General features: G+C 43.1%; 1 protein-coding gene across 2 annotated transcripts in view; it reads right to left on the bottom strand.

Annotated features, from left to right (window-relative positions):
* The window catches only part of FSTL5 (follistatin like 5), an 872,209-nt gene that overhangs the window by 326,234 nt on the left and 519,292 nt on the right, over positions 1-26,683 (bottom strand). The window lies entirely within an intron of this gene.

The following is a 26,683-nucleotide window of genomic DNA, read 5'->3' as shown; positions in this document are numbered from 1 at the left end:
GGAGCGGGGCTTGCCCTGGAGACCTACACTACCTGATCGATACAACATAATACCTGATGTTTTAAAGCTCCTTATTCCAAACAATTTAGGAATGTTAGGTGATTTATGCCCTTTATGGATTAAAACCAGACTCTGCATCAACTATGTAATTTTCCATGGGAGTTTTGCCATGGATCACCTTCCGGCACGCCACAGTCCAGGTGTTAGTCCCCTTGAAACAACTTTTCCATCACTATTGTGGCCAGAAAGAGTCCCTGTGGGTTTTAACCCCTTAAGGACTCATGTAAATGTACGTCCTGGTGCGGTGGTACTTAACGCACCAGGACGTACATTTACGTCCTGTGCATAACCGCTGGCATCGGAGCGATGCCCGTGTCATGCGCGGCTGATCCCGGCTGCTGATCGCAGCCAGGGACCCGCCAGCAATGCAGATCCCGGCATCTGCGGCAGTACGCGATTTCAATGAATGATCAGATCGCCCGCAGCGCTGATGCGGGGATCCGATCATTCAGAACACCGCACGGAGGTCCCCTCACCTGCCTCTGTCCAGCTCCCGGCGTCTTCTGCTCTGGTCTGAGATCGAGCAGACCAGAGCAGAAGATGACCGATAACACTGATCTGTTCTATGTCCTATACATAGAACAGATCAGTATTAGCAATCATGGTATTGCTATGAATAGTCCCCTATGGGGACTATTCAAGTGTAAAAAAAAAATGTAAAAAAATGTAAAAGTAAAAGTAAAAAAAAGTGAAAAATCCCCTCCCCCAATAAAAAGTAAAATGTCCGTTTTTTTTCCTATTTTACCCCCAAAAAGCGTAAAAAATGTATTTAATAGACATATTTGGTATTGCCGCGTGCGTAAATGTCCAAATTATTAAAATAAAATGTTAATGATCCCGTACGGTGAACTGTGTGAACCTAAAAAAAAGTCCAAAATTTTACTTTTTTAATACATTTTATTTAAAAAAAATTATAAAAAATGTATTAAAAGTTTTTATATGCAAATGTGGTATAAAAAAAAGTACAGATCATGGCGCAAAAAATGAGCCCTTATATTGCTGCTTATACGGAAAGCTAAAAAAGTTATAGGTCATCAAAATAAAGGGATTATAAACGTACTAATTTGATTAAAAAGTTTGTGATTTTTTTTAAGCGCAACAATAGTATAAAAGTAAGTAATAATGGGTATCATTTTAATCGTATTGACCCTCAGAATAAAGAACACACGTCATTTAAACCGTAAATTGTACAGCGTGAAAACGAAACCTTCTAAAATTAGCAAAATTGCGTTTTTCTTTTTAATTTCCCCACAAAAATAGTGTTTTTTGGTTGCGCCATACATTTTATGATAAAATGAGTGATGTCATTACAAAGGACAACTGGTCATGCAAAAAACAAGCCCTCTTACTAGTCTGGTGATGAAAATATAAAAGAGTTATGATTTTTAGAAGGCGAGGAGCAAAAAACGAAAACGTAAAAATTTAAAGAGTCCTTAAGGCCAAAATGGGCTGAGTCCTTAAGGGGTTAAAATTCGCCTGCCTATTGAAGTTTATGGCGGTTCGCCCGGTTCGCACGTTTGCGAACATTTGGGGAAATTTGCGTTCGCCGTTCGCGAACGGAAAATATTATGTTCGCAACATCACTAATCTTGAGGTGAATTGCTACTGTTCTGTGCAACACACTGTGCAACACACTGCTCTCTGTCCCTCTCTGTAATAGAACGCTGTAGTGACCGGGAGGTGAATCGCTGCTTTAAAAATGCTTTTCTGTGCAACACATACTGCTCTTTGTCCCTTTCTATGTGCAACAGAATGCTGATGTGAGTGGAGGTAAATCTCTGCTGTAAAAATGCTTTTCTGTGCAACACACAGCGCTGTCTGTACCTCTCTATCTCTCTACAATAAAAGGCTGATGTGACTGGCCGCAAGATGGCTGCCGATTACATAGGGATGTGACATCACAGGGGTGGCTAGCTGCTGATAGGCTGCATGCTGTATGTGATTAGGGTAATCCCGCCTACCCTTGTTCCCACCTTCCCAGGATTCCTTGCCCCATGTCCTCACATGTGGATCCACCATTTTAGATGCCCTGGAGCCTGGACCACACTAAATGGAGTTTAATTAAGTGATTTGTGCGATCGAGTATTGGCGATATTCACATTTGTTGCAAATCAAATTTTACCTGAAATTAGTAACAAATTCAGATTTGTCAGATTCGATTAGCTCATCCCCAATTGTTATCTCCAAGCGGTCCAAGGCCCACAGGAGAAGGGAGGCTTGCCTAGGAATCTAACTACAATGTGAGATCACAAGGGGGTATAATTATAGGGGGAAAAGGGGGCTTGACTAAGGGGGAGGAGGGGTAGGGGACTGACTACAATATATGAGAACATAGACATCTGAACAATGCAAAGGGTACAAAGTGGGATAATTATATTATGGGGCAAGAAAGCTGTACGTGAGTACTACAGCTCAGCTTCTGTGGGAGTTGAGATGCAGTATCATGCCACCACCACTACAACTGCTTCTGGCCTCATTCGTTGTGTCTGCTTATTGTGAGGCCTATTCATACATGCACCCCTCCAGATGTTACCTTGGTAGGGCCTAAGACCCTGTTGGAGATTGGCTCCACCGTATAACTACACCCACTCTAAAAGTAGTAGCTACAAGTTTCTCTTGATTGAACGTATTCCTGTATTTTTCCATTATATCAAATCCAGAGTCGGGGCTTTTAGCTAATGGACCTTGGCAAGAAGGGATAGGGCCCATCACTTTCTTAGTGGTGACACATGGATGTGCTTGCAACATCTGTTGGATGTCATAGATCCTTGTTCACTTATGCCATGTGTCAGGATCCGGACTGGTATGCAGCGAGGACACTGGTGGTGGATCCTCTGTGTCAGTGGGGTGATGGCGTGGGCCGTATCAGGGGAACGGATCTAAGTTGCTACTGGTTTTCACCAGAGCCCGCCGCAAAGCGGGATGGTCTTGCTGCGGCGGTAGCAACCAGGTCATGTCCACCAGTAGCGGCTCAACCTCACTGACTGCTCCCACTTTGCGGCAGGCTCTGGTGAAAACAAGTAGCAACTTAGAACCGGTCCTCCGGTACGGTCCAACCTCACTGACTGCTGAGACTGGCGTGGTACAGGAGAACTAGGCAGAGGCAAGGTCAGACGTAGCAGAAGGTCTGGGCAGGCGGCAAAGGTTCGTAGTCAAGGGCAACGGCAGAAGGTCTGGAAACACTGGTAATGGCACACACAAAACGCTTTCACTAGGCACTAAGGCAACAAGATCCGGCAAGCACAGGAAGGGGAAGTGGGTTTTATATGCCTGGAGCAGATGGAAGCTAATTGACACTGATTGGGCCAGGCACCAATTAATGGTGCACTGACCCTTCAAATCTCAGAGAGTCGGCGTGCCCTAGAGAGCGGGGCCGCACGCGCCGGGACGTGACAGCTGGGGAACGGGACAGGTGAGTAGATTGGGATGCGACCCGCGGGCGGGCGCGTCCCGCTACGCGGATCGCATCCCCGCCGGCAGTGACAGTGCAGCGCTCCCGGTCAGCGGGTCTGACTGGGGCGCTGCAGAGGGGAGAACGCTGCGAGCGCTCCGGGGAGGAGCAGGGACCCAAAGCGCTCGGCGTAACACCATGGAATGCACAATAATTGAGATACTTCCTGACTTCATGATCCTTCCAACACCATAACAGACCCAACTTTCCTTTTGAGTGCTATGGTACTTTCTGATATGCTTTATCCTTTATTTACCAATTATTGACTTCTCCAACTGTATAACATTCCCCTCACTATCTAATTGACTGGAATACAGACCTTCATATGATATGGAGCTCCATCCATAAGGCATCCATTTCTTGCCAAATCCAAGAGACAGGTTTTAACCTCTTAAGGACCGGGCCATTTTTCATTTTTGCACTTTCGTTTTTTCCTCTTCACCCTCTAAAAATCATAACGTTTAAAATTTTCTACCTTCAGACCCAAATGAGTTTTTTTTTTTTTTTTTTTATTTGCCACCATTTTTACTTTGTAATGACATCAGTTATTTTGCCACAAAATCTACAGCAATACCAGAAAATGTTTGTGGTGCATAATTGAAAAAGAAAAGCTATTTAGTAATTTTTGGGGACTTCAAATTCTACACTTTTCGGTAAAAATGACACCTTATCTTTATTCTGTAGGTCCATATGGTTGAAATGACACCTAATTTATTTAGGTTTTATTTTATTTCACTATTTAAAAGAAATGATAATTACATACACCAAAATTAGTATGTTTAAAATTGTCATCTTCTAACCCCTATAAGTTTAAAAAATTTTCTGCATATGGGGATGTTTGAGGGCTAATTTTTTTGCGCTGTGATCTTAAGTTTTTATTGGAACCATTTTTGTTATGATGGGACTTTTTCATTGCTTTTTATACAATTTTTTTATGGTATACAAAATGACCAAAGATATGCAATTTTGGACTTTGGAATTTTTTTACGTATACGTCATTGACCGTGCAGTTTAATGTTATATTTTTATAGTTGGGACATTTATGCACGTGGCGATACTACATATGTTTATATTTATTTATGTTTACGTATTCTTTTTTTAAATGGGAAAAGGGGCGCGTGATTCAAACTTTTCTGTTATGTGAAGTGAGGTGAGTACGCTTCATACCCGGTGGCTCCTGGTTGCTCCTGGTGGCAACCAGGACCCGCGGCTAATACCGGACATCGCTGATCGGGCCGATGTCTGGTATTTATCCTTTAGATGCTGCAATCAAAGTGGATTGTGGCTTCTAAAACACATGCCGGTTAGCTCAGCGAGGTGTTCGGGACTGCCGCAGTGAAATCGCTGCATCTTGAACACTTGAGAGGATGGCGGGAGGGCCTTTTCCTGCCTCCTTTCCTTCCGATTTGTGACTCAATACTCCAGCCAGGCTCTGCAGGCTTCATTAACCGAGCACAAATAGACACTGATCAATACTATGCTATGGACAATTTACTTGAATATTTGCTTAAACAGGGTTAGATCTTTAGTAACTTTTTTCCAATAGTCCATTGTTTTCTTTGGAAACAACCTTTCCTAGACTTTGGCAGCATCTTGAGGTGTGTTACATGTTAACAAAGGCTTTCTTCTCGACAGATACTTCAAGTTCAAGGATCCCCCGAATGGCTATGTTACACCTGCCTAGTTCTAGCTTGTTAACATTTTCAATTAATTAAAACTTTACATATTAAAATTTGTAAATCAGATTTTATTTTCGTATATAATAAATACATTGCAAAACATATTCCACAATTTTTTTCATAAATATAGGGGTTGTCCAAGGGCAAAAAAAAATATTTTAAGACATGATTTTATGACATAATAGATTGTAGCTGCAGTTTTCTTACACTTTTGTGCAACTTTCAATTTTAGATTGGACTAGAGATTTTTCTCTATTATGTTAGTGCTAATGATGTGCTAGACACACATTGCCAACATTTAAAGCCATAATGAAGTGAGCTGTCATAACTCATAACGAAAAGTTTGGTTTTGCAGGTTTGCTTAACTTTGACAAAACGTTTGGTAAGGATTACATTACTTTGAACTACGGTGACATGTATGGCTAAGGCTACTTTCATACTATGAAAGTGGCTCCGTTACAAATAAACGTTAAATGAGTACTCCGATTGAATTATTTTTTTTTATTAACTGGTGCCAGAAAGTTAAACAGATTTGTAAATTACTTCTATTAAAAAATCTTTACCCTTCCAATACTTATTAGCAGCTGTATGCTACAGCTTTTTTGTCTTGTCCACAGTGCTGTCTGCTAACACCTGATACCCGTATCGGGAACTGTTCAGAGCAGGAGAAAATCCCCATAGCAAACCAATGCTGCTCTGGACAGTTCCTGAAAAGGACAGAGGTGTCAGTAGAGAGCACTGTGGACAAGACAAAAAAAAGAAAAAGAAAAAAGAAAAAGAATTTCCTCTGTAGCATACAGGTGCTAATAAGTACTGAAAGGATTAAGATTTTTAAATAGAAGTAATTTACAAATCTGCTTAACTTTCTGGCACCAGTTCATTTTTTGAACGGTAGCAACAAGATTCAACAGATTTTGCACTGCTCCTGTGTTGTTCACTGCTTAGTGTCCCTCACAGAGACCTTCTATAATAGCTGCTGAAGCTACGTGCATAGACTTTTAGGGGGGACATTACATCATTCTTACACTGCTTTATATTGCAAAGTGGGAGAGACATTGGCCCTTATTTACTAAGAGTGGAGTGTAGGTTTCTTTGTGGGTTTTAATTCCCTAAAATTTATTTTCCACGGTATTCACTAAGGTTTCCCTACATTTTGCACTTTTCCCTACACTTTGCTTTTTTTTACACATGCTCTGATCTGTCTGGTTTTCCTCAGCTCAAATTCACCACATTTCATGTGGAAACCTTAGTAAATATGTGATTTTTTTTTTGTGTGAAAATGTTGGGAACACGCCCCTGTTTAGAGACCGTGCCCCCTTTCCACAGCAGCCACGCCACTTTTTCGGGTTTTCTTAGCAAAATGGAGAGTTAGTCGGGTTTTTTTCAATTCTGGTGCAAATTCTGGCGCAAAAACTGGTGCAGACAGAATTTCTGGTGCAATGCGACAGAATCTGACGCACAACCCGAGAAAATATGTTGGGTTTGCAATAGTAAATGAGGGCCATTGTCTGACTGCCTCACTTGCTGAAATCTAGGTCAACTCATCGCTGATGTAACGTTAAAATTGTGATTCACAAACAGATGCAACACATTTATGAAGAGGCTGGAACCTCTTATAAAATTTGTAGAAACCTGTCCTGAATACTATCAGACTAACATCTTTGCATGTACTAGAACATCACCATTGACTTTACTGGCTGGAATGTGGTCACTTAGTGACTACATTCAGGTAATTTGCCATACAAGTAAGTGTATTTACTAGGTTTCAAAAGTATAGAGAGCTGCACTTTTAAATTCGGGTAAAAACTAGTCACTAGTTGGTGACATTGTTCTCTTAAAGTAAAAGGACAGATATGTATAAGTATATGTTAGCATTCCACTTTACAAGATTCTCTTTTGTGAACCCATCCTTATTCTTTTCTGAAAACGATGTATATGGTACAACTAGGCTCTAAGAAGAATAATTTGTTTATATTTCAATAAATAAAGAAGTCATACAATTATTATCATATGTAGATGTAGCTCAGGTGAGAGAAACCCTGGAATCTGTCCAGAGTGAAGGAGACACACACTGACTCATATTACTTGTAGTATCCCTTGCCCCTGTTTATTCAGCATAAGAGTGCAGTTTCTATACAACAAGCTGTAGGGAGATGGTTGTAAAACAACCAACCATTTTATCTGCACATAAACCAGGGCCGCAAGTTTCAGTGATGTCCATGCGGACAAATCCCCAGTTTCCCCATAAGCAAAGAACCAAGTTTCAGCCTAGTCACATGTTCCTCATTATAGCCACATAAAAAACAATTTTATACAAAACAATATGTATCTTTATTTTAACACCATACCATGATATCATATTATATGCAGTGATAATAGTTACATTTATATGGTTGTTATTGTGAGATCATTAGTGTAGTTGTATGGTCACGTCTTCCTTGTTATCCTCAGGCATAAGAAGAGCAAAAGATTATCAGAGACAGCAGTAGTTGCTACATTGTAAGGTTTAGATAAAAAGCAAATAACTTAATTATTTATATTATCCATAGAAAGTCATGGGATGTTATTATTAGCAGGCTTTAACCCCTTAAGGACACAGCCAATTGTCATCATTGCGTTCTGGTTTTTTCCTCCTCACCTAATAGCCATAACTCTTTTCTTTTTTAATCTACAGGCCCTTCTGAGTGCCTGTTTTTCCATAACCAAATGTGCTTCTTAATAATCCCTTTAATTATACCAAAAAATGTACAGCACAACCAAAAGTAATTTTTAGGAAACAATCAAAAAGTAAACGACAATTTGTATTCCCCCTTTTGGTGGGTGTTATATTCATGTAGTACACTTAATGGTAAAACTGACAGTTTCAGAGATGTATGCTTTTTAGAGGGTGAGAAGGAAAAAACTAAAGTGTAAAAATTAAAAAACCCTGAGTCCTTAAAAGCTTAATATTTATACCAAGTCTGTGCAAAATGTAAGAATAACAAACACATATTTGAATACTTTTTGCTTCAACAATAATACTAAACTACCCTATACAAAGACAAATTTATGATCACAGCATAAGTAAAATCTAGAATAATACAACAGAAACATCAGAAACATGTCTATAACAGAAGTCAATTGCTTAACAAAAGCACAGGAAAATACATGTGTTTCACAGACAGGAACAGGCAGCTTTACAGTCTAAGGTTAAGTTTCGACTTTTTTTTTTTTTTGCGTTTTTGTCAAAAAAGCGCCAAAACTGCCTTCATGTCGTTTTTTTCATTGGAAAAAACGCAGCTGCTAGATGTTAGCTGTAAATCAATGAGAAATCGCTAAATTCTTTTTCCACTTAGTATTTTTCAGTTTGGTGTTTTTTAATCCTTTTGGTATTTTTTCACTCTTTTTTAGCTCCTTGGCAGTTTCACAAAGTCGCAGCATGTTGAGCCTATGGATTTTTTTCCCCTGAAATCGTGGCATTTTTCTCCCATAGAAGAAAAATTACATGTGGGTTTTAACTTTGGCGTTTTTGCGGGAGTTTTTTTATTCTTTTTTGGACTTTAACGATCCAAAAAAGTGATGGAGATACTTTTTTTTAAATAAAATTTCGTAGGGTACCATTAAAAAAAAAAGATACAGTAGTGATGGAAAAATTGTATCTAACAAAATTTTTCTGTTTTATAATAAAATATTGATTAATTTTAAAACAGGGATCAATTTATGTGAACAGAAAGGGAACAAAAAATGTAGCCGACAATTGTAAAAATGTAGTGTGTGTGTGTGTTTGTTTTTCAAATATTATTAAATTTTTTACATTTTTTAGGTAGTACTACTACTCCCTTCATGGAACACACTGTTCCATGATGGGAGTAGTAGTACCTGTACTTCTGACACCCATTACGATCCTATTGTATAATTTATAGATGTGGCCGGTCGCTCTTCCCTGGTCCCCTGCACTGCCGTATATATACACCTATTCATATTTTCCAGATGGTTCCAGTCAATCACAACTCTCTGGGAAATATTAATAGGTGTATACATACATCAGTACAGGGGACCATAGAAGAGCAGCCGGCCACATCTATACATTATACTGGAGGATCACAGCGGGTGTCAGAAGTGACACTTTCTGTGATCTGTCTATTAATGCAGGTGAGTGTGCAGGTGAGTGTGCTCCATGTTGGGAGCAGTAGTACCTGCAGTTAAGGACAGATCACAGCGGGTGTCACTCCTGACACCCGATTGCGATCATCCTATCTATTGCAGAGATGCAGAGAGGCTGTCTCCTGCGCTTGCATCTCTGCACTATACTCCGGACGGCCAGTAATATGAATAAAACATCACTCATTAATATTTCCTGCTGAGAGCTGTGATTGGCTGCAACCATCTTGCCAATCCCCACTCTGGACGCAAAATATGAATGAGTGATGTTCTATTCATATCACTGGCCGGCAGGAGTACAGAGCAGAGATGCTAGCACAGGAGAAAGCCGCTATGCATCTCTGCAAGATAGGATGATTGCGTCGGGTGTAAGGAGTGATCTGCAGGTACTACTGCTCCCAACATGGAACAGTCTGTTCCATGCTGGGAGTATTAGTACTACCTAAAAAATGTTTAAAAAAAATAGAAAAAAAAGTGAAATACACACACACACACACACTTTATTAAAAATTAATTAAAATGTTGTTAAAGAAATATAAATTTAGTTAAATATTTTTTTTCCATCACTACTGCATCCTTTTTTTATTTATTTTTTTTTAAACCCCAAAAATGTATGGTACCTAGTGCTACCCTAAACTTGTATAGGTGATGTCCTAGGCCCAGGAGCATCACTAAACCATGTAGTTGCTGAATTACATAGACTGGAGCTGGCTGAAGCATCAGTAAACCATATATTGGATGAATGGCACAGCCTGTAGGTGGCTGAAGCATGAGGAGACCATATAGTGGCTGAATGACAGAGCCTGGAGTTGGCTGAAGCATGTGAAGAGACCATATAGTGGCTGAATGGGACAGCCTGGAGGTGGCAGCAGCAACATCAGGAGTCCTGAAGTGACCCGGTGATAGAGGGTGCGGTGTGTGGCAATACCAGTACCCGGTGATGAAGGTGGGTGAAAAAAGGTCTGATGCCGAGGAATGTTTGTAACTGGGGAGCAGCACCTTAAATCTGTTTAGCCCTATCCATATTTGTGAAGTGTTGGTGTGGCACCATGGTCAATCTACTCTCATGCATCAGGCATTGGTGGTTGGAAATCCTGGCTGATCCATGCTTGATTCATCTTCACAAAGGTCTGTCTCTCCACATTTTTCATGGACAGACGAGTTCTCCTTGAGGTGACTATGGACGCCACCGCACTAAACACCCGCTCTGATGGCACACTACTGGCCGGGCAGGACAGCTTTTCCAGGGCAAACTCTGCCAGTTGCGGCCACAAATCAAGTTTGGCTGCCCAAAAGTCCAGCGGATCTTCAAGATGTGTTGGCATGGGCATGTCAAGGTATGCCACCACCTGCTTGTTCAGGTCCTGCTCCAGGTGTACCTGCTGCTGATGAGTTGCTTCACTATGCGGGTGAAGAAAGCTATTCATCAGCGACTGTAGACTCAGGCCCTCATCAGCAGCCATGGTTGTGGTAGGTGAGTATGAGCTGTCACTGGTTCACATTGAAGTTACACAGGGGGGTACCCCTATCCTCTTGGATCATAAAGAAATCGGTGATGGCTTTTCTCTATTCGTATAGTCGGTATAACATATGGAGGGTGGAATTCCAATGCTTGGCAACATCACAAATCAGACTATGTTGGGGGATACTGTTCTGATGTTGCAGCTCAAGGAGGGTGTGCTTTGAGGTGTACAAGTGGCTGAAGTGCATGCAAAGTTTCCTTCTCATTGTTAGGATGTCTTGAAAATGGGGGAACACTTCAGGTACTACTTCACAACCAGAAGGGCCACTGAGACTTGTCTGGGCAGTGGAGGCTAAGGAAACGGTGGAGGATGAGGGGGCAGAGTTGCACACTGTCACAGAACCAACTGCCTGAGAGCGTGGACGAGGAAGCGGCGTGACCTGTCCAAGTTGGTGTTGTGGCTGTGCAGAAATCCCATTTACCGTAAAGGACATGCATTGTCCCTGACCATAGTTACAGCTCCAGACGTCGGCACTGCAGTGCACTTTGGTACACACCAACAGGCTCAAGGACTGGAATACCTTCTCTTCCACAAAATTGTGCAGGGCTGGTACTGCCTTCTTCGCAAAGAAATGACGGCTTGGTACTCTCCACCTCGGCTCGGCAGAAGCCATCAGGTATCTGAAAGGTGCAGAGTCCACCAATTGAAAAGAGAGGGACTGCAGCACCAGCAACTTGGACAAGAGCACATTCAGCTTCTGCGCCATTGGATGAGTGGGTGCATACTGTTGTCTCTTGGACATGGCTTCGCTGATGGATTGTTGGTGGAATGGCTGACTAAAATTAGGAAAAGCAGGAGCATCTGGATCAACAGAAGGAGGGTATGACACACAGCTCCCTTCAGCTGAGGTGATGGAACCTTGGCTGGCTGAAAGAGGGAGCAGCATGCCACTGGGGGATGCAGCAGGCTGGACCACTACTTCAGAGCCACGGTACTCCCAGGCCGCTTTCTAGTGGTGATGCATATTGTGACGCAGGTCCGTGGTGTCAACATTGGGACCCTGGCCACGCTTCACCTTCTGCCTACATATCTTGCATGTGGCTATGTGAACCTCCTCCGGATGCTTAATGAAAAACTGCCACACTGCCAAGTAGCTGATTTTCCCACTAACAGTCCGCACTATTTGACTGCTAGTGTGTCCAGGAACTCCTGTTCCACTACCTCCTGGGAATGTAGGCTGCCGCAAAGCAGGTGGTCTCCTCCTGGCACGTTTGGCTCCAGAATTTCCACTTCTGCCACCATGCTGACTGGCAACCATGCCATAACCTTGCTGGCTCAGCTGCTGCATCATGGGCAACCTGCAACTCTCTTCTCCTTATGATGATGAAGCCCCTTCTGCACCCGGCTCCCAATTGCGATCGGCTTCATCATCATCATCAACAAGTGTCTGGACTACACTGATGTCCTCCTCAGGTTACTCAACACTGTCTGCTTCAGGACCCTGAACCCTGGCAACAATGCCTCCCACGTCACACTTCTCATCACTACTTGCCCGCCTAGTGGAGGTATCCTCTGCTTGTTGGCTGGGCAGTAGCTGCTGACTGTCCTCCATTAGATCATCCTCAGTGAATAGTGGAGCTGAACCCACAGCATAAGATACTTCTGTAGGGGAGGGAATAGCATGGGACAGAGGAAATGGGAGAACAGGGACTGCTCCTGGGCCATGCCAATTGAGGCTTGTGTCTGAGGAACCCACCGATTGTTGACTGGAGGTATCAGATGTCACTTGTGATGAAGTGGATGACCGTGTTAAGCAATCAATGACGGCAGATGGGTTGCTGGTCAAGACACAACCGCTAGCAGATATTGGGAGTTCAGGCCTATCACTGCGACTCCTTCTGACACTCTTTCACCCCTAGTCTGCTGCAACTTCTGCCCGAGGAATTTAGGCCTCTGCCACTCCTCTGTACATGTCCTGGCACTTCTCTGTCTAACATACTTTGTGCATATATGAGGGGATTACACAATACGCTTCCCTATGCTTAAAACAGTATTTGTCTTAAAGAGCAGAATGTGTGTACTTTTGCCTGGACTTTTACAGGCCCTTGACAGATTAACAGGTACAAAATAGTACACTTCTTAGATGTACATATGTGGTATGCACTTATGAGGGCAGAAAAATGCACTACAGTACACCTAAAAAAGTATCTCAGTACAACACCAGGCGGTGAGTACTTTTGCCTGGACTTTCCCATTATCTAGGCCCTTGATATATTAACAGGTTTAAAATAGTACACTACTTAGATGTAGCAATTTGAAATACAAAAGCAGAAAGACCAATGTGCATCTAAGCGCAATTATCCTTTTAAAGAGAAATGCAATGGAAAATAAGTGGAGGTTTGCTCACCTTTGGGTGTTGCACTATGAGCACAACACCACGTATCGTTTGTTTCCACAATAAGTGGTATGTTGAGAAGTGCAGCCTGCACTGGTCCCGTATTCAGCTGGTGAAGGACGGTCTGGTAGATTCTAAAGTATGGAAGAGAAAATCTCCTGGAAATGTAGAGCAATCAGCGGCGCTCTCCTCTTAATGTGAACGGGCTATTAGAAATAACCGTCAAGGAACGGACTTAAAAATAACAAACCATTTATTTTACAAAAGCATGCAAAGGAACAATGTGTTTTGAGGGGTCAGACCCCCTCTTCGTCAGATTCTCCTACAATATTTGCCTTAAACAGCAGCCAGCAGGTGTGTACTTTTGCCTGGACTTTCACAGTATCTAGGCCATTGACAGATTAACAGGTACAAAATAGTACACTTATGCACTTATGAGGGCAGAAAGATGTGCTACAGTATGCTTAATAAACTTATTTGAGTAAAACACAAGCCGGTGATTACTTTTGCCTGGACTTACACTGTATCTAGGCCTTTGACAGATTAACAGGTTTAAAATAGTACACTACTTAGAGGTAGGTATGTGGTATGCACTTATGAGGGCAGAAAAATGCACTACAGTACACTTTTAAAAAGTATCTGAGTACAACACCAGACGGTGATTACTTTTGCCTGGACTTTCACAGTGTCTAGGCCCTTGACAGATTAACAGGTACAAAATAGTACACTACTTAGATGTAGGTATGTGGTATGCAATTATGAGGGCAGAAAAAAGCGGTACAGTATGCTTATAAAAATGTGTTTTAGTAAAACACCAGCTGGTGATTTATTTTGGCTGTCCTTTCACAGTATGTAGGCCCTTGACAGATTAACAGGCACAAAATAGTACACCACTTAGGTGTAGGTATGTGGTATGCACTTATGAGGGCAGAAAAATGCGCTACAGTATGCTTAAAAAAACATATTTTTGTAAAACACCTGCTGGTGATTACTTTTGCCTGGACTTTCACAGTATCTAGGCCCTTGACAGATTAGCAGTTACAAAATAATACACTACTTAGATGTATCTATGTGGTATGCACTTATGAGGGCAGAAAAATGTGGTACAGTACGCTTAAAAAGAAAGTTATTTTGTACAACACCAGCAGAACACAACAATGCTGCAGCACAAAAATGCTGTGTACTAAACACAACATTTCACTTTGTCAAAGTCTATTAGGAATGGACTGCTGGGTGTTATACCGCCTACAGACTAGTATAACCAGCAGATGATTTGTTGTGGAATAAAAACACAGAATTGTGCTGAAAAATTATTCCTGCTTCCTCTGCTAAAATGATTCCTGCCTCCTCTACTAAGGTTTATGAAGTTGAGGCAGCTTGTTGAAATGTATGAGGCAACACACAGCTATGTGCCCCTCTCTACAATACAATGCTGAAGAAAGTGCTTCCTGGAACCTCTGGGGCTGGCTGTCTCTTTAAATTTGCAGTGGCCGGCGGGAGTTATTACTTACTCGCGCATGGCCACTGCGCATTGATACAGCTGCCCCCGCACTGTAGCCCTGTGGCAGAGCAGAGGAGACTGCGGCGCTGCTGACTGAGCAAGTCAGGTACGCCGCAGCTCCGCTGGCTGGTTAGCGCTAAGGTCTGTGGTGGCAGCATTTTGAAATGAGCATTACTGCACTAAAGCCATAAATGTAAAGAAAAAAATATATATAATGTGATTTGGGGCTGGGGGGGGCAGAGGCGGAGCAGCACTTCATAGCGTCGAAGGCAGGCAGCTGAGCTGGGTCCTGCTGCCTGGGGAAAAGATATGATTAATAAACTATATGGGAGCAACAATTAGCAGCAAAAAGGGGCATACAACAACTATATAGTGGCAAGTTGTGCCCCGGCCCATATAGTTGTTGTAGGCCCCGCTATGCTAATAGTTTTCCCCCCATATAGTTGTAGGCCTCTCTGAGGGGCTCGGGAGTACCACAACTATGGGGGCAAAAACAGAGGGGCCTGCCACAACTATACAGAGCCCCCTATATAGTTTGGGTAGACTTCTCTGTTCATAGTTGCTGCTTCCACATAGTTTGGTTTGGCCCCTCTGTTAAAGGAGTAGTCTGGTGAAAAATAACTTTTCCCCTATTCAGACAACTCCTTTAATAGTTTCTCCCATATTGTTGATGTTTGCCCAGGCCCCACTCAGAGAGGCCTACAACTATATGGGAGTAAAACTACTAAGAAAGGGGCCTACCCCAATTATATGAAACACATACACTTAAACCCCTCTATATAGCTTTTATTGCATAACCCCTTAAAGGAGATATCTAGTGCTGGAAAACATATCCCCTATCCTAAGTATAGGGGATAAGTTTCAGAACGTGGGTGGTCCGACTCCTGTATGGGGCCCCGGCAGCCTGTGCTAAGGGGGCGTTTTGACCACCGCACGAAGCGACGGCTGACACGCCCCCTCAATACAACTCTATGGCAGAGATGATGTGTTAAGGGACACATGAAAAAAGGTAGTGTAGAATCTGGTTTAAATGAGTAATCCTTTTGTTTTTAAGGTGTTTTTTCTTAAATGTGCCAGGGTAGATTGCTTGAGCAGATTAGAAAAGATAAAGGAGTGTGTCTTAATGTAGGGTCCTGCTCAAGAGAGTCTACCTTAGGTGGCAGGCTTCATGTTCTTTGGTCAAAAAATAATTCCTTTTTACTGTTGTGGTGTCCCGGCACCGTATTTCATACTGCGCCTTAGTTATTAGTCCCCAAAGTTAGAGTCCCTAGGACCGTCGGGGTTTGATTCCCTAATTAACCCCTAGTCACCCCTTAGTAGCTTTATATTTATAAATATTATCTATGTAAATATATGTATATATGGTGTTACTCACTTGTTGTACCTGCGGGTCATGTGACACGGTTCAGAACTCTATGGTATGTTAAAGGACCTTAGGTGGTTTCCCATAATGCCGTGTAATGGTGAGTGACAGTTGTTTCAGACCAATCCAAAATGGCCTGCCCCTGCCCATATAAGGGAGCTGCAGCCATTAATCGCTCTCTTCGCTCTTGGGTTGCTGTCATTGAATGAGGTAGAACCTCCGCAACTTTCAAGAACGTTTACTAGGCCAAAGCCTTGCAACCTTGGCTTCACTACAGCGGTTATAGATATCTAATTCCCCGCTACTCACTGCAAGATCACTGGACCTAATTAACCCCTAAATCCAGTGGATCTATGCAACGGAATCTTCCTAAAGCTGAATTGAGTTTAATTGATGTCAACCAACTGTCAATTGCCGCTCAAATACAAATAGACTTTGGACTGTTATTGCTATTGTCTGCTTCAGAAAATCTTCAGTAAAAGTTCCTGCAAGTTTCAGTTGACAGTGGTTGTGGACAATCCATTTATTACGCATTCACCTATCGTTCTTGGGAAGGGTGGCGATAGGCCCAGCACCATTACAGTATTTAACACTTACCCTGGCGTCACGAGTGACAAGGGTTAACAACGCCCTTTATAATTCAAGTAAAGCAACACCACCAACTACAGTATACCCCCACCAAGGTACCACAAAGCCTTTTTGGCATCTGACGAACATGATTCGGGTGTGTGCCTGCTGCTGTTGCCACTAATGAAATTGTACTCCCCCCAACATAACGGACTTTATTCATGTGCTGTAAACCACATTGTTGTGTACAAGAGCGGTGCGCGTGGTGCGCAATACAAGGGGGCCACACAAAAAGTAAGGGGGGAGGCGAAAATTTATGCGCAGCAAGAATGTGTAAACTGTGAAGTGAATACATGCTACGATCCTCTGGTCCGGTCAGCACAGGAAGAGTTAACCTGCTGCCGGAGAAGCGTGTGAAAAAGTCCCGTGCGCGCCACGTCCCGCTCCTGGGCGTGGCTATCAAGTTGCTGTATCGCAGCCGAAAGGGAACTTGCAAACAGAGGAGTCGTTTCTGGGAGGACAGGAAGTCGGGGCTGCACCGATGACATCCTTCCTGCCGGCTGCCATTTTGGGGAAGCCCGGTATAAAGGACACCCTGCACAGTGACCTCTTCAGTCTGCACAAGGAGTCGGAGAGTACAGACATGGACGAGAGCAGCGTTCCATGTGGTGAGAACAGCAAAATGGCGCAGGAGCAATGGAAAGTTGTGGCGGTCGCAGCCCAACTATTCCAGGATATTGCCGACCGTCTGCAGCGGTTGTCATTGGACGAAGAGGGGGCCTTACATCTTCCCCCACTGCCCGATGATGATGATGACTCCAGGAGACTGCGCTGGGACACCTGGAGTAGCATCGCCGGTGAGATTGTCCCCTCACCACAGGACTTGGGGCTCGTGGGCCGAGATCCCATCGGAGGAGTCTGCAGTGAGTACCCCGCCAGAGGCGGCCTTTTCTTCCTCCTCCAGCCCTGAGCCTGAAATACCCCTGTCCAGCTTGCCGAGTGCACGACCGCGCTCACCAGATTTGCCCCAGTGGATTTTTGGGGATGAGCTGGGACTCATCGAGTATATGCACATGGTTCTATAACCTATACATGGGAAGCAACTCACACCAAAGAGAAAGGGCCCGTCAGGAAGCCGAGCTGGCTGAGTTGATGGACAAATTAAAGGCCCGACACAGAGAACTGCACGCCCCAAAGCATGTGCATAACAGCCCCAACACAGCTTCCCTTCAAATATTTTCCGTCTACAGATTGGGAATTGGATCCCTTCAACCTGAGGCCGAAATGGTCTGCTCCTGTTGCCTCCACCACCGTACCAAAGGAGGAGGAGCCTCCCATACAACAGCCATCTTCTTTGCACAGTAAAGTGCCAAGACCTGCTCAGGACCAAGAAAGTAAGCCCAAATTGCGGGCGCCAAAGACCGTACCTAGACCCTCTCGGAGAAATGAGAGTTTGTCTGTTTTCAAGGTATCAACGTATGAACCTAGGCCCTCTCGGAGCAATGAGAGTTTGCCTCCTGCAAGGGTACCAACGGAAGTGCTCTGGCCCACTCCTGGCATGGAGATGGGGCTAAAACCTTATGCACCAACCTTGATCCTGACCAGTAAACCCCTGTAAACCCCTGAATCCCACTGTTACCCATTCTACTCTCACCAATGTGGTGTGGGAGAGCTATATTAACTCCCAGCCAGCCCCTGATGTTGAAAGGGCTAGGGGGTCTACAAGTAGCACAAGTAGAATACGGAAGAATGTTTTCTGAAGGACTGTAAAGTAATGACTGTTGTGTTCTTTGCTAACCACTTTTGTTTTCCAGTAACCAAGTTCAAGAAATTGTGCCTAGCAGGTCTATGCTAAGACTGTTCCAGTTCCAAGTTCAGCAACGTTACCATTAAGCTTGTGTCTGACCATCAGGTCAAGAGACTCCTAGCCAGTAGGAGATTCGTAAGTTTTGTGCCCGGCTGATTTGTGGCAGCCGTGAAACATAGACTCCTAGTGTAGGTGGACTGCAGATCCTTATACGTCCGTTTGTGTATATATCCCTATATTCATGAGACTTTCCTGCTAAAAATTGCACTTATTAGGTGCATGCGCCTGAACTTTGTTGGAGAGTTAATAAATGTGTAAACTTGTATAATAAAAATGTATATGATTCTTGTACACAGAAAAGATAGCTTTGTGTCTGTGTACATAAAAAAGTAGGTAAAGGTTGTACACAGAAAATGTCCGCTAGATGCACGTGTACACTAAAAAACAAAAAATGTAAATATTTTTTGCATACATGTACATATAAATGTATGAAAATACTAAAAAGGTGTTTTAGTAGTTACTAAATAGGTGACTCTCCCGGCCCCTCCGAGAGTAGCATTCCAGTCGCCAATCGCTAGAACCTGTCTCAGAAAAAAATAATAATAACAGGGAAAACTACCCTTAAGATATCAAGACTAACCATTAAGCAGTACTTGCACACATGTTACCTTAAATTGCTCACTTAAATGTACTACCTCAGTCTTCTTCAGTACATACACAAAATTAAAATATGTCTCACACTCAAGAAACACTTTAGGAATTGTAGCCTATTGATATCCAATTCCTGCCACTGTTAGGTACACTCATTTTCTCTCTTCTCTTTATTACGTGTGTGAGATGCTCTACCTGGCCAGTAGGTGCTCTTGCGAGCTTAAAATTAAACATGTATTTCTAAAGGTAACCTAGGTAAGGTTATACTGTTGTGTTCTAGGGGTAAGTAGCGTGTAGCCGATGTCACGATGCCGGCTGGCAGGTAGTGGATCCTCTGTGCCAGAGAGGGATTGGCGTGGACCGTGCTAGTGGACCGGTTCTAAGCCACTACTGGTTTTCACCAGAGCCCGCCGCAAAGCGGGATGGTCTTGCTGCGGCGGTAGTGACCAGGTCGTATCCACTAGCAACGGCTCACCTCTCTGGCTGCTGAAGATAGGCGCGGTACAAGGGAGTAGGCAAAAGCAAGGTCGGACGTAGCAGAAGGTCGGGGCAGGCAGCAAGGATCGTAGTCAGGGGCAACGGCAGAAGGTCTGGAAACACAGGCAAGGAACACACAAGGAACGCTTTCACTGGCACTAAGGCAACAAGATCCGGCAAGGGAGTGCAGGGGAAGTGAGGTGATATAGGGAAGTGCACAGGTGAACACACTAATTGGAACCACTGCGCCAATCAGCGGCGCAGTGGCCCTTTAAATCGCAGAGACCCGGCGCGCGCGCGCCCTAGGGAGCGGGGCCGCGCGCGCCGGGACAGAACAGACGGAGAGTGAGTCAGGTAGGGGAGCCGGGGTGCGCATCGCGAGCGGGCGCTACCCGCATCGCGAATCGCATCCCGGCTGGCAGTGGAATCGCAGCGCCCCGGGTCAGAGGACGTGACCGGAGCGCTGCCGCGGGGAGAGTGAAGCGAGCGCTCCGGGGAGGAGCGGGGACCCGGAGCGCTCGGCGTAACAGCCGATAGACCCTAGCAGCTAACCTTATTGGTAGATAGCCTCAGGCAAGCCAATATACCCTTTTGTGTAATAACAGGTGACTCATTGTGGCAAAACAAAAGTAAATGTGGTGAAATTTCAAAATGTTTAGTCAGCTTGAAACTAAAGGTATAAAGAGCTGTACTAATATCTAGTTAGCCTCATAAATGTATTGAGAGCTATAAAAATGTCTAAGGAGCTTCATAATGTCTAGATAGCTTCATAATGTCTAGTAACCTTCATAGTTGTCTAGTAAGGATACTAGTCAGATTAAAAGAACATGTTGCCAGAATGTATATAGAATGTTTATAATTCTTTCCTTGTCCTAGTCCCTCTACCTTAGGGGACAGGCGTCGGGGTCGACTTGTTTTAAGTAAGGGGGTTTGTGGTGTCCCGGCACTGTATTCCATACTGTGCCTTAGTTATTAGTCCCAAAGTTAGAGACCCTAGGACTGTCGGGGTTTGCTTCCCTAATTAACCCCTAGTCACCCCTTAGTAGCTTTATATTTATAAATATTATCTATGTAAATATATGTATATATGGTGTTACTCACTTGTTGTAGCATCGCAGGACCTGCGGGTCATGTGAAACGGTTCAGAACTCTATGGTATGTTGAAGGACCTTAGGTGGTTCTTGAGTCACGTGTTTCCCATTATGCCGTGTAACTGTGAGGGACAGTTGTTTCGGACCAATCCAAAATGGCCCACCTCTGCCCATATAAGGGAGCTGCGGCCATTAATCGCTCTCTTCGCTCTTGGGTTGCTGTCACTGAATGAGTTAGGACCTCCGCAACTTTCAAGTACGTTTACTTGGCCAAAGCCTTGCGGCCTCGGCTTCACTACAGCGGTTATAGATATCTAATTCCCCGCTACTCACCGCAAGATCACTGGGCCTAATTAACCCCTAAATCCAGCGGATCTATGCAACGGAATCTTCCTAAAGCTGAATTGAGTTTACCTGATCTCAACCAACTGTCAATCGCTACTCAAATACAAATAGACTTTGTTCATGGACTGTTATTGCTATTGTCTGCTTCAGAAAATCGTCAGTAAAAGTTCAGTTGACAGTGGTTGTGGACAATCCATTTATTACGCATTCACCTATCGTTTTTGGGAAGGGGGGCGATAGGCCCAGCACCATTACAGTATTTAACCCTCACCCTGGCGTCACAAGTGACAAGGGTTAACAGCGCCCTTTATAATTCAAGTAAAGCAACAACCCAACTACCCTATACCCCACCTAGGTACCACACTGTCTTTTTACTACTAAAAAGAAACAAAAAAAATTGGGGGGTGGGCCGAATATATAGGGCTATGACATCACAGGGGTGACTGGTTGCTGATAGGCAGCATCCTGCATGGGATTCAGGGTCATCCCACCTACTACCCCTCCCGCCTTGCCATCCCGCCTTCCCGACGTTCCTTGCCTCATGTACTGACATGTGGATCCGCCATTTTAGATGCCCTGAAGCCTGGACCGCAGTAAATGGCATTTAATGAAGCGATTTGCACAATAGAATCATGGCGATATTCGCATTCGTTGCAAATCGAATATTTCATTAAATTTGTAACAAATTCGGGTTTGTCAGCTTCGATTCACTTATCTCTAGTGTGGACACAAACTTTACCTTTTCATAAGGGTAAAAGAAGAAAAAGCCCCCCAAAATGTGTAACTCAATTTCTCCCGAGTACAGAAATACCCATATGTGGCACTAAACTGTTGCCTTGAAGTATTTTTATTGGTGGGGGGGACTGTATAAGGGTGTGTATATGTAGTGTTTTACTTCTCATTTTGTGTAGGTGTAGTGTAGTGTTTTTAGGGTATACTCACACTGGCGGGAGTTTACAGTGAGTTTCTCGCTGGGAGTTAGAGCTGCGGTGGAAAATTTGCCTCATTTCAAACTTGCAGCAGAAAACTCACTGTAAACCCTCTCGCATATGAATGCAACTCCCAACATGCACTGACAGACCTTACATGCTGGGAGTTGTAGTTATGCAACAGCTGGAGGCACATTGGTTGCGAAAGAATGAGAGTTTGTTACTTAACTCAGTGTTTCGCAACCGGTGTGCCTCCAGCTGTCGCAAAACTAGAACTCCCAGATTGTACAGTCTCTCACTGAATGCTGTGAGTTGTATTTTTGCAACAGCTGGAGGAACTTTGGTTGCAAAATACTGAGTTAGGACACAAACTCTGTTTCACAACTCTGTTTGCAAAACTGCAACTCTCAGCATGCATTGACAGCCAAAGGGCATGCTGAGAGTTGTAGTTTTGCAACAGCTGGAGTCACACTGCTATCACTCCCAGCATGCCCTTCAGCTGTCCGTGCACGCTGGGAGTTGTAGTTATGCAATAGCTGGATGCAGGCCCTCACTGCTCTTGACTTCTGTAGCGAGTACCCGGCACATGTGCAGTTACACTGTGCAGAGCGCTCCCCGGGGTCTCTCATACCATCAGGATGTGACAGCTGCGTAAAATCTTTAGCGCCTACGCTCTGCATACAGAGTGCAGTGCTCAGAGGGCATGTGACTCCACGTCACTAGAATGTGGAGTTGAAGAAAATGCATATGCGATTAAGGGGGACGGGTTAGGCACCTTTCTCTTAGACCCAAAGTATGACAGCTGGCGGGGGACACGCCTGCAGAGCACATCTAAAGGGGGTGAATTACGGGACTTTACACGACTTGGGTTTAGTGTGGGTGAACTTGCTGACAGTTTTCCTTTAATATAATAATGGTACATTCAAATAAGGTAAACACATTGTTAGTCAAGGAAGATTTATCAAAACCTGTACAGAGGAAAACTTGTCCATTTGCCCATAGCAACCAATCAGATTGCTTCTTTCATTTTGCAGAAGGTTTGTTTAAAAAAGGAAAGAAGTGATCTGATTGGTTGCTATGGGCAACTGGGCAACTTTTCCTCTGGACAGGTTTTGATAAATTTCCCTCTATAGAGGGAAATTTATCAAAACCTGTTCAGAGGAAAAGTTGCCCAGTTGCCCATAGCAACCAATCAGATCACTTTTTTCATTTTTAACAAATAGAAACATAGAAACATAGAATGTGTCGGCAGATAAGAACCATTTGGCCCATCTAGTCTGCCCAATAATCTGAATACTATGAATAGTCCCTGGCCCTATCTTATATGAAGGATCGCCTTATGCTTATCCCATGCATGTTTAAACTCCTTCACTGTATTTGCAGTGACCACTTATGCAGGAAGGCTATTCCATGCATCCACTACTCTCTCAGTAAAGTAATACTTCCTGATATTACTGCATAAACCTTTGCCCCTCTAATTTAAAACTATGTCCTCTTGTGGTAGTTTTTCTTCTTTTAAATATGCTCTCCTCCTTTACCGTGTTGATTCCTTTTATGTATTTAAAAGTCTCTATCATATACCCTCTGTCTCTTCTTTCTTCCAAGCTATACATGTTAAGGTCCTTTAACCTTTCCTGGTAAGTTTTATCCTGCAATCCATGTACTAGTTTAGTAACTCTTCTCTGAACTCTCTCTAGAGTATCTATATCCTTCTGGACATACGGCCTCCAGTACTGCACACAATACTCCAATTGAGGTCTCAACAGTGTTCTGTACAGCGGCATGAGCACTTCTCTCTTTCTACTGCTTATACCTCTCCCTATACATCCAAGCATTCTGCTAGCATTTCCTACTGCTCTATTAATAATAATTTTATTTATATAGCACCTACAGATTCCGCACCGCTTATTGTCTTCCTACCTTTAAGTCTTCTGAAATAATTACTCCTAAATCCCTTTCCTTAGATACTGAGGTCAGGGCTGTGTGAAATAATCTATATTCTGCCTGAGGGTTTTTACACACCAGGTGCATTATCTTGCACTTATCCACATTAAATTTCAGTTGCCAGAGTTCTGACCATTCTTCTAGTTTGCCTAAATCCTTTTCCATTTGGCGGATCCCTCCAGGAACATCAACCCTGTTACATATCTTTGTGTCATCAGCAAGGGGGTGAATTACGGGACTTTATGAAAGAAGCGATCTGATTGGTTGCAAAATGAAAGATGCGATCTGATTGGTTGCTATGGGCAACTGGGCAAGTTTTCCTCTATAGTCTATTTGTCAGCAGATTCACTTTCTTTATTGAGGAACCTATCTAAGCACTAGACAACAAAATGAAGTAACTGTGGTAAAAAGATACCAAAGAAGCCATTTGTAGATCACCACAGCTTAATCCAGCTTTATTATAAGATGAAAATGAGTCCACTTTGGGCGGAAGTCGTGACATGCCTCTGTGAAGGAGAGCAGGGGCTCCAAACAGGAGATTGCGGGGGGGGGGGGGGGGGCAGCACTCGGACCCTCGCAATCTAAAACGTATCCCCTATCCAAAGGATAGGGCATAAGTTTTCTTCCATGATACTTCTCCTTTAAACATATTTCTATCTTTTAAACTGATGGCACATTTGATCATTTTATGACCTTTTTTGACTCCCACCGATCCTAAAAATAAAGGGGACACAGTGCTCGTTTAGATTTGGGCCCCTTACAATTGAATGGAGCCAGCTACAGTTTTTGGCATAGCTAGGTGTCAGAGCCCTGTAGTGTAGGGAAAACCTAGCAGAAAATACAGCACTGAAGCCATGCTGCATCCAAGCAATAGTTAGGTAGTGAAATCCTGCTTGGAAATCTTGCACTTGCAAGAAGTGGAGGCCTATATATATATATATATATATATATATATATATATATATATATATATATATATTCTCACTGGAGCTGGTGGGAGTAATAGGGGAATTTAAGGGCTAGGCAATGCCCCCCAGTGACCCTCATTTGCCTTTTACTATTAACAATGTCTTAAAAATGGCACAACAGTGGAAAAATAAGAAAGGTACAAATGTGATTAGTGTCATATGCATTATTACCCAATACCAGCAGGTTAGTTTAGACAATCCTGCTGATGCAATTTCTTTGAAAAAAAAAAATGGCAATTTTTTGTCAATTATCTTTTTACTGGAAAATGTTGTAGTATAAATGGTACATAAACATGAACTACAGAGAAAAAAAAAGGCAATTTTTTCTATGCAAAAATGGTTGAACAAAATAGGCCCAACTTCTTTTGTCATTTTCTCTTCACCCCTTCAGAGCACAGCTCATTTTGGCTTCGGGGACGCAGCCAATTTTCATTTTTACGTTTTCATTTAACATATCCTGCCTCAGCCTGGTTGTCATTGAACTTTGGAACAAATGTCCTTAAACTCTCCTTACAAGAATGTACACTAACATTTTTCGGCTACCCATTGACAAATTAAGAACAGCACACTTTACATTTGGAAACAAATCCATCGCGCTACATACACAGTCACCATTCTCTCATGGCCATGAGTGCTGCGACCCTATCAAACGGTCCATGTGCCCAGCACTTGAAGAGCATGAGCACTTGAAGAGCATGCCCTTTTGTTTTTTACTCCTTACCTTTAAAAAATCACAATTCTTATATTTTTGCACCTAAAAATCCGTATCATGGCTTATGTTTTGCACCAACAATTCTATTTTGTAATGAAATCAGTCATTTTACCCTAAAATCTACATCGAAACGGAAAAACAAATCATTGTTCGACAAAATTTAAGAAAAAACGCCATTTTGTAACTTTTCGGGGCTTCTGTTTCCACACAGTACATTTTTCGGTAAAAATGACACATTCTCTTTATTCTATAGGTCCATACAATTAAAATGATGCCCTACTTATGTAGGTTTGATTTTGTCGTACTTCTGGAAAAAATCATAACTACATGTAGGGAAATTTCTACGTTTAAAATTGTCATCTTTTGACCCCTATTACTGTTTTATTTTTCCACATATGGTGCGGTATGAGGGCTCATTTTTTGTGCCGTGATCTGAAATTTTTAGCAGTACTATTTTTGTATTGATTGTACTAATTGATTGCTTTTTATAAAAAAAAATTTCATGATATAAAAAGTGACCAAAAATACACTCTTTTGGACTTTGGAATTTTTTTGCACGTACGCCATAGACCGTGCGGTTTAATTAATAATATATTTTTATAATATGGACATTTCCACATGTGGCAAAACCACATATATTTATTTTTATTTACACAGTTTTTTTTAAATGGGAAAGGGGGTGTGATTCAAACTTTTATTAGGGAAGGGGATAAATGATCTTAATTCACTTTTTTTTCTCACTTTTTTTTGCAATGTTATAGCTCCCATAGGGGGCTATAACACTGCACACACTGATCTTTTACATTGATTAATGGTTTCTAATAGGAAACCATTGAACAATGATGCTGCCGCTTGGCTTCTCATGCCTGCATCTCAGGCACTGAGCAGTCATTCGGCGATTGGACACCAGGAGGCAGGTAAGGGGACCCTCCTCGTTTCCTACAGCTGTTCGGGACGCCGCAATTTCACCTCAGCCCCCTGAGCTAACCGGCATTAGTTTACGTTCACTTTAGACGCGGCGATCAACTTTGAACGCCGCATGTAAAAGGTTAATAGCCACGGGTCCCAGACGTTGTTAGAGGCCGGGCCCAACCCGCTATGCCGTGGCCCCGCGTTATAGAAAGGGAGTGGACTCAGGGC

The sequence above is a fragment of the Hyla sarda genome, chromosome 1 (genome assembly GCF_029499605.1).
Source record: "Hyla sarda isolate aHylSar1 chromosome 1, aHylSar1.hap1, whole genome shotgun sequence".
Classification (NCBI taxonomy): Eukaryota; Metazoa; Chordata; class Amphibia; order Anura; family Hylidae; genus Hyla; species Hyla sarda.
This window is presented reverse-complemented; position numbering and strand designations above follow the sequence as displayed.